This window comes from Triticum dicoccoides, chromosome 7B (assembly GCF_002162155.2).
Source record: "Triticum dicoccoides isolate Atlit2015 ecotype Zavitan chromosome 7B, WEW_v2.0, whole genome shotgun sequence".
NCBI lineage: Eukaryota > Viridiplantae > Streptophyta > Magnoliopsida > Poales > Poaceae > Triticum > Triticum dicoccoides.
In genome coordinates, this window is record NC_041393.1 from 338,231,939 (window position 1) to 338,246,193 (window position 14,255).

Consider the following 14,255-nt stretch of genomic DNA (forward strand, 5'->3'; position numbering starts at 1 on the left):
TCGCCGACATGCTGGGAGCAAACCGCCCAGTCTATGCCACGCCCCTCGAGAACCTACGCGCCGCCTAGTCGGTCGTGGACGAGCTGAATGGACTGGGGGCCGATGAGCTCCCCTACATGACCAAACGCATCCAGCAGGTTATCGACGCGACCGCAGAGCGGCATGAAGCTGGCGCCCGTGCTGGAAGCCCTCCCCCCTGCCAAGAGCACGATGCGATGTCGCGGACGCCGACTGCGGGCGGCGCCCGCACAAGGCAAGAAAAGGAGCCGGCTGCTAGCCGCAGTCGGACTCGAATCACCATCGAGCATGACGCAAAAGGCCGCCCTCGAGCTGTGGAACGATGAGGCGATCCACCTCCTCCTCCACCTCGTGGGGAGAGATATCCCACCCCGCCGCCTGTCACGCATCTGACTCTCAGCGGCCGACTAGGCCGCCGCGAAGGAGTCGGCAAGAATGACGCCCGCCATCGGATCAACCGCCTAGCGCGATCCGTGGCGCTAGAAGAAGAAGACGATGTTGGCCCGCCTTGCTTTGGCCCCCGCATCCGCGACGAGCCCTTCCCCAAAGGGTTCTCGCTCCCAAGAGACATGCCCAAGTACAACGGCTCCGTGAAGCCGGAAGATTGGTTGATCGATTACTCCACCGCAATTCGCATAGCCAACGGCAACAGGCGTGTTGTCGTGAAATACGTCCCCCTCATGCTCCAAGGCACGACGCGCACCTGGCTCAATAGCCTCAAGCCTTACAGCGTCAACAGCTGGCTAGACTTCACCAAAGCCTTCATCCGCAACTTCACCAGCACCTACAAACGGGCTCCCAAGCCCCGACAGCTCTCCTTGTGTGTTCAAGGGCCCGATGAATCAACTCGTGACTACCTCACGCGTTGAGCCGAGCTCCGCAACTCCTGCGAGGGGGTGCACGAGGTTCAAGCCATAGAATACTTCACCGCCGGATGCCGAGAAGGCACCCTCCTCAAGCACCGACTCCTCTGCGATGAGCCGACTACCCTTGACGAGCTGCTGATCATAGCAGACAAGTATGCCACGACCGACTCTTCAATGAAGACCGAGCTCCGAGTAGACGCCTCCGGGAAGGTGCTCACTCCGTCTCCCAAGACGCCGGCTGGGGACTCCAAACGACGCCCGTACCAGAACGACAACAAGCGCAAGGCCCCTGTGCCACCTTCCACCAGTCGGCAAGTGGCCACAGTCGAAGACGAACAACCCGAAGGGAGGCCCACGCCCAAGAAGCAGAAGGGCGGCAGGCCGGCTTGGCAGCCGGCTTTCTCCTACGAGCAAGCCCTAGATGCCCCCTGCAAGTTCCACAGTGGCGCGAAGGCGTCCAACCACACGACTTGGAAATGCCATTGGCTCACACGGATCTCCAAGGGCGAAGGGTTGGTGCCGCCTCCGCCTATTGGCCAGCCGCCTCCAGCCCCCCAGCAGCCGACAGCTCGGCCAGCGGTCGGGGCTGTTCAAGACGAGTTTCCCGATGAGCATGTCGCCTACGTCGTCTTTACAAGCCAGCCCAAAGATCGGCGCAGCCGGCGCCGATAGCACCAAGAGGTCAACGCGGTCGCCTCCAACAACCCCGAGTTCATGCACTGGTCGGAAAGGCCTATCAGCTGGAGCCGGGCCGATCACCCAGAGGTGATGCCGTCTCCCGGCTCTTATGCAATGGTTTTGGACACCACCCTTGCAACGGAAAGGCGAGCTGCCCATTTCTCCCGCGTGCTGATAGATGGCAGGAGCAGCATCAACATACTGTACCCTGACACCATGGAGAAGTTGAACATCAAGACGAAACAGCTCATGCCTAGTCGGACTATGTTCCATGGCATTGTACCCGGCCTGTCCTGCTCACCAATCGGCAAGATCAAGATAGATGTTCTCTTTGGGGACAAGGATCATTTCCGCCGAGAAGCAATATGGTTTGAAGTAGTGGATCTGGAGAGCCCTTACCACGCATTGCTTGGCCGACCTGCTCTGGCCAAGTTCATGGTTGTGCCCCACTACGCCTACCTCAAGATGAAGATGCCGAGTTCCAAGGGCATCATCACCATAGCCGGAGACTACAAGAAATCCTCTGAGTGTGCGGCGGCTAGCAGCCGGCTGGCCGAGTCCCTCGTGATCGCTGAGGAGAAAAAGATGCTGGATCGAGTCGTGGCCATGGCCGGCAAGCAGCCGGCCCTGTCCCCCAACCCCAAGGAATATGAAGCTCAAGGTTCTTTCCAGCCGGCCAAAGAAACAAAGAAGATACCTCTGGACCCAGAGCACCGGGAGAGGCACGCTGTCGTAGGCACCGGCCTTGACAGCAAATAGGAAAGCGAGCTCGTCGATTTCCTCCGTGAGAATCAGGACATCTTCGCATGGTCTCCCAAAGACATGTCGGGTGTTCCGACAGATTTCGCCGAGCACAAGCTACATGTCCGATCTGACGCCAAGCCGGTCAGGCAGCCCTTGCGCCGCCAGTCGGGAGAGAAGAGAAGAGTTGTCGGAGAAGAAATAGCCCGGCTTCTAGCAGCCGGATTCATCATGGAAGTGTTCTTTCCAGAGTGGCTGGCCAACCCGGTCCTGTTGTTGAAGAAAAACAAGCAGTGGCGCATGTGCATTGACTACACCAGCCTCAACAAAGCCTGCCCCAAAGATCATTTTGCTCTGCCAAGGATTGATCAAGTGATAGACTCCATAGCCGGATGCGAGTTGTTGAGCTTCTTGGATGCTTACTCAGGCTACCACCCGATAAAGTTGGATCCGGCTGACCGCCTGAAGACCGCCTTCATCACACCATTCGGAGCTTTTTGCTACCTGACTATGACATTCGGCTTGAGAAATGCTCGTGCCACTTTTCAGCGTTGCATGCAGAAATGCCTCCATAAGCAGCTCGGCAGAAATGCCCACGTCTATGTGGACGATATTGTGGTGAAGACGGAGAAGCACGACACCTTGCTGGAAGACCTCAGAGAGACATTTGAAAACTTGTGCCAGTTTCAGATCAAGCTCAACCCCGAGAAATGCGTGTTCGGAGTGGCAGCCGGCCAGCTTCTAGGCTTCCTTGTCTCCGAACGCGGCATCGAATGCAATCCGGTGAAGATCAAGGCCATAGAGAGAATGGAGATTCCTACCAAGCTACGAGATGTCCAAAAGTTTACCAGATGCTTGGCCTCCCTGAACTGCTTCATCAGCCGGCTCGGAGAGAAAGCTCTCCCCCTCTACCGACTCATGAAGAAGACCACTCACTTCGAGTGGAACGACCAAGTAGACCAAGCTTTCCGCGAGCTAAAAAAGATGCTGACCATGCCGCCTGTCTTGGCGGCACCGACTGAGAAAGAGCCCATGCTCCTTTACATTGCCGCCACTAGCCGGGTGGTCAGCACTGTTATCGTGGTTCAGCGCCCAGAAGAAGGCCGAGCTCAGCTAGTCCAGAGGCCGGTGTATTATTTGAGCGAAGTATTGTCCACCTCGAAGCAGAACTACCCGCACTACCAGAAGATGTGCTATGGTGTGTACTTCGCCGCCAAGAAGCTCAAGCCCTACTTTCAAGAGCACCCCATCACGGTCGTATGTACTGCCCTGCTCGCCGAGATCATTGGCAGCCGGGATGCATCCGGCCGGGTGGCAAAATGGGCCATTGCGCTGGCTCCTTACACAATCTTCTACCAGCGTCGCACCGCCATCATGTCCTAGGCATTGGCCGAATTCCTTGTCGACTGGGCCGAGACCAGCTTGGGATGCACTTCGATGGATCCAAGATGCACACCGGCTTGGGAGCCGGCATCGTCCTCACCTCTCCCAAGGGCGACAAGCTCAGATACACATTGCAAATTCATTTTGCCACCTCCAACAATGTGGCCGAGTACGAGGCACTCATACACGGGCTCCGGCTAGCCAAAGAACTTGGCATCCGCCGGATCCTGTGCTATGGTGACACGGATTTGGTAGTCCAGCAATCATCTGGCGACTGGGACGCCAAGGACGCAAACATGGCAAGCTACCGTTTCCTCGTTCACCAAATCAGTGGATATTTTGAAGTATGCGAGTTCCTCCACGTGCCACGGGCTGACAACGAGCAAGCAGATGCTCTGGCACGAATAGGCTCCACCTGACAAGCTATACCAACCGGCTACTCTCTCCAATGCCTCCTCAAGCCGTTTGGCAAGCCATCTCCAGAATCTGATCCCATCTTCATACCACCTGACCCCGACGCAGTCGGATCCGACTTGGGGAATCAAGCAGGCGGCTCGAGGACTTTGACAGGCGGCTCGGGGACTACCGTAGTCGCACCCGGCCCGGGGACTTCAGAACCCGGCCTGGGGACTGCATCAACACGACATGCGGTGGCCGACTCCAACTCTTCACCACCCAGCCCACCCGCCCGGGTTGCAGTAGCCGTATTGGCAATAGAAGAAGTCATAGCTCCATCATGGGCCCAGCCCATCCTCAACTTCCTGGTAAACAGAGAGCTACCGACTGAAGAGATCTCGGCAAGGCAAGTCCAACGCCGAGCCGGAGCATACACAATAATTAACCGAGAGCTCGTTAGGCGCACCATCATTGGAGTCTTCAGCGCTACGTCGAGCCAGCGAAGGGCATAGCAATTCTCAAGGACATCCACCAAGGCGAATGCGTCCACCACGCGGCCTCAAGATCACTCGTCGCCAAAGCTTTCCGCCATGGATTCTTCTGGCCGACTACTTTGGAAGACGCCAAAGGAGTTAGTCAAACACTGCAAAGGGTGCCAAGTCTTCAGCTCCAAGCAACACGTGCCGGCTTCTGCACTCAAAACCATCCCCCTCAGCTGGCCTTTTGCCGTCTGGGGACTGGACGTGGTGGGCCCATTCAAGACGGCACGCGGCGGCATGACACATCTGCTCGTCACCGTGGACAAATTTACCAAGTGGATTGAAGCAAAGCCGATCAAGAAGCTGAATGGGCCGAGTGCCGTGACATTCATCGCAGATATTACAACCCGGTATGGCATACCACACAGCATCATCACCGACAACAGCACAAATTTTGCCAAGGGAGCACTGGCACATTTTTGCGCGACACAGGGCAGCCGACTGGACTTAGCGTCCATTGCCCACCCACAGTCAAACGGCCAAGTTGAACGAGCTAACGGCCTCATCCTCTCCGGCATCAAGCCCAGATTGGTCGTACCACTGGAGCGTTCGGCCGGCTGTTGGCTCGACGAGTTGCCGGCCGTCCTCTGGAGTTTGCGCACTACCCCGAACAAGTCAACCGGCTTCACCCCTTTCTTCCTTGTATATGGTGCCGAGGCTGTCTTCCAAACTGACATTGAGTTCGACTCACCTCGGGTCACCATGTACACGGAGGCGGAGGCCAAGGAAGCGCGAGAAGACGGTGTGGACCTGCTAGAAGAGGGCCAGCTGTTAGCCCTCAGCCGGTCCGCCATCTACCAGCAGGGTTTACGCCGTTACCACAGCCGGAAGGTCAAGACAAGATCCTTCCAAGAGGGTGATCTTGTGCTCCGGCTGATCCAGCGAACAGCCGGCCAGCACAAGCTCTCGGCCCCTTGGGAAGGCCCCTTCGTCATCAGCATGGCCTTAGGCAACGATTCCTACTACCTCATCGACGCGCAGAAGCCGAAGGCATGCAAGAGAGATGATACCCGCAAGGAGTCGGAACGACCATGGAACGCCAATCTCCTCCGAAGATTTTACAGTTGAAATGCAGTATGTACCATGCCACCTTTTGTATTAGGTACGAGACAACGGGCCCCCCAAAGAGCACTCGGGGACTACCCTCTTTTATCTATGAATGATGAGTATCATGCCTATGATTGCATTACTACATTTGTTTTCTCGTTCGCCACCGGGTTCAATCAGTCGGCCCGGGGACTTGCCGCCTTGAGCTATATTCAAGTTCTACCTGCAGTCAGACAAGTAGTGTGCCGGCACCCAAGCCCTCTCTTGTTGAAAGTCGCAGCTCGAAGAATCGACTGTCCGGCTGGCAAGAGACAAAGGCAGGAAAGGATGCCCACATGCAAAACGGCTAAGGACTAACGAACTTATATAACACAAGCTGGCATCCCACCCCGCCAACCGGCTGTCAGAGTAGCCGGCTGGCCGGCTTCCCTTTCACCTTGCTACAATCTAAGAGAGCTCGAGTACGTGTCCTCCCAAACGGCAAAGCCCTTCCCCAGCCACAGACTGCAGAGCAGCTGTCCGGCTGGGAAGGCGGCGACCAAGGGAGGGCGGCAAAGGAAAACAGCCAAAAGGATGAAAAGCAAGTATGAACGGAAGCCAAGCACATGCATGATTATATTTACACAAAAGGCCTTCGAAAGGCCAGCGTTGAACATAGTTTGAGTACACCCCAGTGGTTGGAACTGCGCAAATTTAATAAAAGTTGTTCAAAGAGTAACGAGCAGGAAAGTGAAGACGGCAATCAGGCCAAGGGAGCAGCAGGCGAGTCGGGCAGGTTGGTGGAGACGGCAGTGCTGGCTGGAGGAGTGGCCGGCTGACGAGTCTCGGCATGATCGTCACCTGCTGCAGGCGGCGCACTCGCACGCGCCTCGTTGCTGGAGGCACGATCGGGCTGGGGCTAGCTGGTCGCTACACTGTCTGGCATGATGTCTTCACCATCCTCCCCCTACCTCTTTGCCCTCGTTGCTGGAATCTATCTCCTCCGCCGAGTCTTCACCTTCTGTCGGGTTCAGCCAAAACCACTCCTCCGGCTGAGCGACGCCGTCTTCATTTACCTCAGGGGCAAAGACACTGGTGTCGGTGTAGTAGGCTATCGCCGAGGCACGCTGAATGATAGCCGGTCGCACCGCCTCCAGCTCCTTGTTAGCCTCCGACTGCCAGGTGCTCAGCTGGGCCAAATTCAGCCCAAGATACCAAGCCCGGATGAACTCTAGCACCCACCGGGCGCCGGACCGAGCCGCAGAGGCCTTCCAGGCCTCGAAGCAGCTGACTGCTACCTCCAGCCAGTTGGCAGTCCGACTGGGGGTGCGGGGAACCATCTCGTCGGGCCAGAGGGTGGCCAACACCTACGCCCCAACACGTTGAAGACGGCGGAGCATGCGGTAAGCCGGCTGGAGGCGGGCTTGAATCGCCAGAAGCTTCTCCTCAAGCGACCGACCAGCGTCCGGTGTGATCTCAACCCCAGCCTGTCGTCATGCATCACGGTGAGCCTTGATGGCTTGGTTGGCGACAACGGAGTAAGCAGGGAAGTAATCTGCACAAAGAAGAAAGAAGTAGAACAAAGTCAGAAGACAGACCAGATGACAGGGGGCGAGCAAAGGGACGAGGAAGATGGCGGCCTCCTGTCAGTCAAATCTTCAATCCGGCTATAGCCTTCGCTCAGCGCTTACCTTGCCTTAGCCCAGCTCGCCGCCTCGGTCTCATATTCAGCTTTGAGGGCGGCCTTGCTATCCTGCGCCGTCTTCAGGGCCGCCTTATGTCTCTCCTCCTGGTCGACCAGTTTTTTGGCCATGCGATCACGTTCCTGAGCCAAGGCATTGCATTCGGCTTCCTTGGCGCGAAGGGCGGTCTGGGCCCCACCTAGCTGCTCCCTCAAGTCGGCATTGTCCCCTAGAGATATGAAGAAGAAGAAGAAAGCAATAAGGAAGAAGTCATCAGGAAAGATCCGACCCGACTGCTCAGCAGTCGGTCCGAATCTCGGGGACTACACCCAGTGGGTGCGCTGACGCGCCCCCACATGAGATAAAAAATGAAGCAGTTACTCCGGCTCTCAGTGAGATCAGCGGTCTTCTGAGTCATCTCCCGGGCCTGGGAGTTGAAGGTAGCCGCATGGAGGTTGTGATAGTCCTACAAATAGGACGAAGGTGCGAATAAGAACAAGACATTAATCAAAGTCTACTAATAAGTTCCAAGCCGCCTACTCAGCAGTCGACTCAGAACTCGGGGACTACACCCAGTGGGTGCGCTCACGCGCCCGCACGGAACAAATCAAGAGCAATAAACAAAAAGCGGGAAGACTCACCCGAATGGCCGCCCGCGTTGTAAGAAACTCTTGAGTGTACTGCTTCAGCGTGGCGGCCTGGGACTGAAGCCGGTTCCGGACGTCCTGCACCGCCGCGTTCAGCACGGTCGTCCCACCGCCCGGCGTCCACCCCGGCGAGCTGGCGCTGGCCGTCTCCAGATCCTGGGCCGACGAGCTGGAGCCCGCGGCTTTCTGCGGATCCGGCGCTGAAGTCGCCTTCCCTGCGCGCCGATGAGACGGCGACATGACCACAAGGTCCGCCCTCACAGTCATCTCGCCTCCAGCCGGTTGCTCAGACGGCGCCTCAGGTCGGCCGCCTTGGCCTGTTCCAGCCGACGATGGCGGTACCACCTCCCCCTCCGGGACGACTGTGTCGCCCTCCTCCCTCTCCATCGTTGGCTGGTCGCGGCCGGCTTCTTCCGGCGGGGGCACTGGGATATCGGGGGCCATGCTGCGGAGGGGGATGATGAGCTATGGTGGCTGGTTACGGAGGGCCTCCGCTGCCCTCTCCGCGGCCGCTGCCTCCGCTTGAGCCTGAGCCGCCGCGTCGGCTTGCGCCTCCGCTAACTCCTCTGTCATCTCCTGAGCCGCCCTGACGGCGGCCGCCCTCTGCTCCTCTGCCTCCCGCTCCTCCCGCTCCTCCTGCGTGTTCCGCTCCGTCGCCGCTAGGAGATCAGCACGGGGGTCTACGCGGCGGGAGCTCGCAGACCCTTCCGCCGCTACAACTACGGAGGCGGCAGTGGTCCGCTCGAGACAGAGCAGAGCCCTGTTTGATAAGTCAAGGAAAAGGCTTAGAAGAATGTCAACCGAAGAGAAAAAAGAAAGGCGTGAGAGAATTGACACTTACGCCGAAACCGCCTGCGGCTGCTTCACCACCTTGCAGAAGCAGGCTGCCTTCATGGCCGCCTCGTCCCATTTGGTCGCCGCCGCAGAACACTTGGGCTTCTTCAGCCGACTACCGAAGAGGGCCGGTGCGGCCTGGCGTTTCTGCGTGCCGCCACAAACAGCCGGTGCGGCAGATGACCCCGCGCGTTGATGATCGGACACCAGCTGGCGGCGCGGAATAACTTCGGCCTGGTCATCATCCGGCCAGTCCTCGAAGCCGGCCCTGAGCCCGGATCCGCCTGCCTTACCGCGTCCCCCTACGGCGTCGGCGTCTAGGGCGGCCGCCCCAAGGTCGGGGTCGCCCAAGTCGTCCGTCGCACGGTCGGGGATGAATTGGCGCTCCACACCTGCGGCTCCGGCCGCTGATTGAAGGAGGGGGCTCTGTAAGAAACAAGCCGACTGGTCAAGAGTCGGCCAGCATGAACTCGGCAACAAAGAGAAGAAGAAAAGAAGGGAAGCTTACCGAAGGCGGAGGATTGGGGCGAGAGTACGACTCCTTGCTCAACCGCCACTCCTCGGTGAGCTTGCAGTTGGTGATATAATTCAGCATGTAAGATACCTCGTCATGAGGCATCTCCTTGGTGCTTAGCCGACTTGGGTCAAAAGGACCGCTCATCTGGCAAATCATGTGAGGGTGGCCTTGGAGTGGGAGCACCCGGCGCTCCACGAAGGCGGCTATCAGGTCGGGCCCGGTCAGGCCTTCCGATTGGACCAGCACCCGGAGCCGTGCGACGGCGGCAGCCCCAGCCAGAGTCAGCGAATTGGCTCGGTAGGACCATGAAGGCCGCCTCCCAGCAGGCGGGCCGGCTATGTAAGCCGGCAGATTGACGAAGTCGCCTTGTGGAGAGACGTTCTTCACATAGAAGTAGGATTTTTTCTAGAGCTTCACCGACTGGATCAGCGATATGGGCGGAAACGGGTTGACGCCCGTCGATCTCCGCACGGCGATGAAGGCGCCGCATGGGGCAGGCACGCCCGCGAAAACAGTGCCGAGTTTGGACTGGAAGAATTCCCCCCAAAGCTCGAGGGTGGGGAGGACGCCAAGGAACCTTCGCAAAGGGTGACGAAGGCCGATAGCAGCACCACCGTGTTTGGAGTAAGGTGGTGCAGCTGGAGATGGTAGAACTCAAGAAAGGCACGGAAGAATCCACTCGCCGGCAGGCCAATGCCGCGCAAGCAGTGCGAGCGGAAGATTACTCACTCGTCCTCCTCTGACGCCGGCGAGATCTCATTCTCCGGCGTGAGGTGGACCCGCACGTAATCTGCGCCTGGCAACCGCCGCGTCTTGCGGAGGAAGTCGATGTGGTCCTCGTGGACGTTGGAGCCATCCTAGGAGCTGGACCGCGCCATGAGGATGGAGAGGCGACAGGAAAAGCGCGGCGGTGGAGGGCGCGCGATTCAGCTGCAAGCAAAGCTACAACGCATCGAGAAGATTGGCGGAAGGGCAGCGCAGCGGCGAGGGGCTGCGGCAACGGAGAGGAGGAAGAGGAAGAAAATGGCGGAGCGAGGGCGAGCGTGCAAGCGTCTGCCGCTCCCCCTCCGCCCCCTACTTATAGCCTCGTGCGGCGAAGCCGAGGACGCGAGGCGTGGGGGGATGTGGGATTAATAGCGCCCACTCCCCCACGCCCCGCGATTATTACGCCTTAACGACGAGCGGAAACTGCCATCGGAAGGCGAGTGGCCCGTACGGGCCACAGAAGATCCACACTTGGGCCGAGGCATGGAAATGGCAGGCCCTGGTCTACGGCGACGTCCCGTCGCGCGCGTGGGCTGGCTGGCCCTTCTAGCCGAAGGGTGCCATGTGGCGTGCAGGCAGCGGGCGGCCAACCCGCAGCCTGGCTTGCGCGCCAGCTGGTTCCCGCCTTCAGACTTTAAAAAAACCTCGCCGAGACGGCACGCCTGAGCAAAATCGGCTCCTAGCTGCCGGCTCTTCGGGGTAGGAAGCTGATTGAGCTTCTCGTTCCCCTTTCAGCCACGAAGCCCAACCAGCTTCGGGGACTACTATCGGAGTAAATGACCACAGGTAGCCTAGACGGCTCCCCCTGGATCTTCAAGAAATAACAGGTCGATCGAGCTTTCAAGCACCCAAGGCATGGGGCCGCCTTCCCCTGGCCGGCTGTCTCACGGGCCGACTATCGGAAGGCGGCCCGGCCCTAAACTCTCATGAAGAAAGCCACGAGAGGGCCGACTTCAAGAAGCTGGCCACGAGAAGTCCGACTCCAAGAAGCTGGCCCCCGGCAGGCGGTCAAGATCGTGCCCTCAAAGTCTGCACCCACATAACGGTGATGAGATGGGGTGTGGCAACAGTGAAGCCTGCCACCCCCGAATCCCGGAGCACGCATGGCCACAGTATGCCGTACGGGGCAGCCATGACCCGTCCGGCGTGGCACTGTTGCCATGCTAACCATGACGCCACCGATGACAGGCTGTTAGTACGGCCCGCAGGCGGCGGGCCCCTTTAGTCAGAGAGACACCCGAAGGCGGCCACGCCTTCCCCAGTCGGCCTGGCATGCAGCCGGCTCCCACCAGCTGGCTCGCTCCCTCCCTCGAAGTACGCGCACCATTAAGGAGACAAGACGGGGTAAGGCTACAGTGATAGCCCGCTAGGTGGCGACACTGTAGCCATGCTTACCTCGACAAAGCCCTCGTCATCAAGAGTGAGGCAACAGTAACCAGCCCCCAACAACACCCCCAAGCGGTGGGACCTTCCTGTCGACCAAGAGGCCGGCAGCCGGCGGGACCCACCAGTCGGCGGGCCCCAGCGGCCGGCGGAAAAGCCGACGAACATAAACACTAACGGCTAGGGCCCACGCCCAGCCGAATTACCATTGTACCCCCCCAGTGCACCCATGCAAAGGGTCGGTCTCAGATAGTTTTAGACACTACATTGAGGGGAGAAGAGAGCTAGCCTTGCCCTTCTTCTTCCTCTCACCGAACAGCTCAAGGAGCCTCTTGTAGCCACTTGTTGATCTAGTGATCATGCGGAGACCCCGCAGAGCAGGAGTAGGGGTGTTATCTCCAAGGAGAGCCCCGAACCTGGGTAAGATCTGCCGGCGTGCATGTCTTCGCCTCATCCCGTTTCAAGGCACCGGCGATGTCTTATTGGCTCCCACAATGATAAGCCACTCGTTGGCATATATCACACCTACCACCCGACACTATGTGAGAGAATGTTCGTCTAAGTGTTGGATGATTGCTACTGAGGATGGTGGATATGAGTTTGCTAGTGACTATGATGAGGAGACTTTGGCTCTCATTGCAAATGAAGAGCGGGGTGGAGATGATTCTGAACAAGAAACATGATACATGGCTGTTGAAGACGCTAACAGGTATGAAAGTTTAGTTGCTCAACGTGTTTTGAGCATGCAGGTAAGATGGGCTGAGCAAAATCTGAGGTGCAATTTGTTCCATACAAAGGGAGTTGTGAAGGAACGTTCTGTCTGCGTCATCATTGATGGATAGAGTTCCAACAACATGGCTAACATGGATACAGTGGAGAAGTCGTCACTCACCTCTAGACCACATCCTCATCCTTACAACATACAATTGTTCAACAACAATGGGAATGTTAAGTTAACACGTACTATCCGTGTGTATTTCAGTATCGCTACATATGCTTATTATGTTGATTGTGATGTGGTACACATGCAAGCATGCTCCCTATTGCTTGTTATACCATGGCAATTTGATAAAAATTATGTACACTGAAAGTGCAACTAATCCCTAGTGGTTTTGGTAATTCAAAATAACATATAGCTCATTGAACTAATATCCATTCGAGATGAATATTTCAGCAAGTTCAATGAATGGCATGGCATGGACTAGAAATGTTGACCCCTCAAAATGCTAAGGACACATATTGGCAAAAGCTAAAGATTCTTCATTTTGTTTAAGTGAGCCAAGATCACATTGAGTCCATAGGAAAGCCAATACTATTAAAAGGGGATGAGGTGTTGCTTAATGGCTTGCTTGCTCAAATGATTAGAGATATTGCTCCAAATACACTCAACCACTTTCTCCATCCAAATATGTCAAAACCCTAAACTCCAACTCGGCCCCACCGATTCTTTCTATCCGGCGCCACCGAGTTCTTATGACATAGTCACTGCCAGAAACTCTAACAGTTCAGTTTCACTGATATGGGTCTCGGTCTCACCGAGATGGCCTTGCCAACGCTCTGTGACTTGTTGCATTTATATCGGTGTCACCGAGTTATGCAATCAGTCTCACTGAGTTGGCTTGACATTATCTCTGTTGCCTTATTGCTTCACTTTGGCCTCACCGAGTTGATGCAATAGGTGCCACCGATATTATGGTTTCCCTAAGCCCTAGCACATCGGTCCCACCGAGTTGTTTTAGTCGGTCCCACTGAGATTCTTAACGTTCACATTTTGAACTAATCGGTCTCATGGTGTTCATCTATTTGGTCTCACCTAGTTGGGTCAAATGTGGGTAATGGTTGGATTTTGTGTGGAGGCTATATATACCCCTCCACCCCCTTCTCCATATGTGAGAGAGCCATCAAAACATGCCTACACTTCCACCATACATTTTCTGAGAGAGAACCACCTACATCTTTTAACATCAAGATATTCCAATCCTACCACAAAAATCTTGATTTCTAGCCTTCCCCAAGTTGCTTTCCACTCAAATCAACTTTCCACCATATCCAAATCATTTGAAGCACAAGATCAAGGAGTTCATCATCAACACACCATCTATTACCTTTTGGAGAGTGGGTCTCCTAGATTGGTTGGGTGTCGCTTGGGAGCCTCCGTAAAGTTGTGGAGTTGAACCAAGAAGTTTGTAAAGGCAAGGAGATTGCTTACTTCGTGAACATCAACCCGAGTGAGGCAAGTCCTTCGTGGGCGATGGCCATGGTGGGATAGACAATGTTGCTTCTTCGTGGACCCTTCGTGGGTGGAGACCTTCGTGGAATCGTGCAACTGTTACACTTCGTGGGTTGAAGTCTCCATCAACCTGGATGTACGATAGCACCACCTATTGGAACCACGCCAAAAATTTCTGTGTCTTCATTGCGTTTGCACTCTCCAAACCCTTCCATTTACCTTCATATGCAATGTTCTACTTTCGCTTCTACATTCTTAGAACTGCATGTGTTGGGCCTTGTGCTAATTGCTAAAAACTGCCACAACTAAAATTGGGAAAAGATGGATTTTTATTTGGTCAAGTAGTGTAATCACCCCCCTAGACATACTTTCGTTCCTACAAGTGGTATCAGAGCTTTGGTCTCCTTTTGCCTTGATTTCCATAGCTTTGGTGATCATAGCCTTGGTTTCACAACCTAGGAGAGTATGGCGTCTAGCGAGGGAAATTACCATTGTAGAGGTCCTTACATTGATGGTACTAATTCTGCTAGTCGGAAGCATAAGATGAAAA